Genomic DNA, 1,843 nt, shown 5'->3' with positions numbered 1-1,843 from the left:
GGCGCCTCGGGAGGTGTACCTAGGAGGCTTCCAGGGGCCTGGGTACACTTTTCAGAAAGTACCGTTGGGACTTAGAAAAATTTTCAAGATTTTTGGACTTAGAGCGATTTTTGGATTTTTGTGCAAAAATCGAATTTTCCCTTCTCCCACCGCTCTGGGGCGTCAATATGAAGTGGGGACCCGAGGGAGAGTGCCTCCCATGAGGGTAGAATGTGTGACTTTTGGGGGGAAAGTCGAATTATGGAGCAAAAACCATTTTTTGGGACTTAGAAAAATTTCGAGATGTGACAGACTTCCAGGAAGGGGGCGCCTCGGGAGGTGTACCTAGGAGGCTTCCAGGGGCCTGGGTACACTTTTCAGAAAGTACCGTTGGGACTTAGAAAAATTTTCAGGATTTTTGGACTTAGAGCGATTTTTGGATTTTTGATCAAAAATCGAATTTCCCCTTCTCCCACCGCTCTGGGGCGTCAATATGATGTGGGGACCCGAGGGAGAGTGCCTCCCATGAGGGTAGAATGTGTGGCTTTTGGGGGGAAAGTCGAATTATGGAGCAAAAACCAGTTTTTGGGACTTAGAAAAATTTCGAGATGTGTCAGACTTCCAGGAAGGGGGGAGTCTCAGGAGGTGTACCTAGGAGGCTTCCAGGGGCCTGGGTACACTTTTCAGAAAGTACCGTTGGGACTTAGAAAAATTTTCAGGATTTTTGGACTTAGAGCGATTTTTGGATTTTTGTGCAAAAATCAGATTTCCCCTTCTCCCACCGCTCTGGGGCGTCAATATGATGTGGGGACCCGAGGGAGAGTGCCTCCCATGAGGGTAGAATGTGTGGTTTTTTGGGGGAAAGTCGAATTATGGAAGAAATTGAGTTTTGAGGACAAAAAAGTGTTTTGAGGACAAAAAAGTTTCTTGAGGACAAAAAAGTTTCTCGAGGACAAAAAAGTGTTTTGAGGACAAAAAAGTTTCTTGAGGACAAAAAAGTGTTTTGCGAACAAAAAATGGAATTTTGTGATTTTGTGTAAAAATAAGTAAATTCCCCTACTTCCACCACAGGGGGGCTTCAGTATGTTGTAGGGCCCCCAGGGAGGGTCCCCCAACTGGGTTTAAAGTTTGTGGATCCTGGGCAGAAAGTTGAATTTTGGATGAAAAACCGAATTTTGGGACTTAGAAAAATTTCGAGCTGAGCAGTGACAGACTTCCAGGCAGGGGAGCCTCTCTGGAGGTGTACCGAAAACAGTTCCAGGAGCTGAGGTCATTTTCGAACATTTTTTGTTCGCTCAAATTTTTTTTGTTTTTGAGCTCTAAAAAGCTGTTATTATCAATTGGCTCAAAAATTTCAAGTGTCATGAGCTAGTACATGTTGGAGGAATACGTTTTAGGCAAAAAATTGCAAAAAAAAAAATCCAAGTGAAAAAGAACCGGAATGGGGAATTTCTGACTGCTGTAGCAGCCGCACAGTTCCAGGAGGTCGGATACATTTCCGACTTTGTCCCGCTCATTGAAGTACATTGTCCCGCAATGCAAATACATAGTAATGCGCACCTGCGGGAGAATATAGGAGAGAGTGGGCTCTCTCTACCCCGATGTATGGCGGTTGTTCCTATGGTTCTCTGGCTCGGGTAGGCGACTTAGAAGGTGGTCCCTCTTGTCGTGGAAGTTGCAAAATACGGCCGAGACTGAACTTCCACGGCTCCAGGAGGGACTTTTGCTGGTCGTGCGTCCCAAGTGAGAGAGGCGATCCTGGGGTACCTGAGCCTGACCAGACCCTCCCTCGGTGGTCCCTGGTCTTCTGAAGGGTGATGGCATTCAGGGGGGCAAATCTGGAGTCCGTGGCCGAGTTTGGGCT

This window comes from Dendrobates tinctorius, unplaced genomic scaffold, assembly GCF_039654945.1.
Source record: "Dendrobates tinctorius isolate UK_male_01 unplaced genomic scaffold, ASM3965494v1 ptg000550l, whole genome shotgun sequence".
NCBI classification, from domain to species: domain Eukaryota; kingdom Metazoa; phylum Chordata; class Amphibia; order Anura; family Dendrobatidae; genus Dendrobates; species Dendrobates tinctorius.
The sequence above is the reverse complement of the archived record's forward strand: the minus strand, read 5'-3'. Positions refer to the sequence as shown.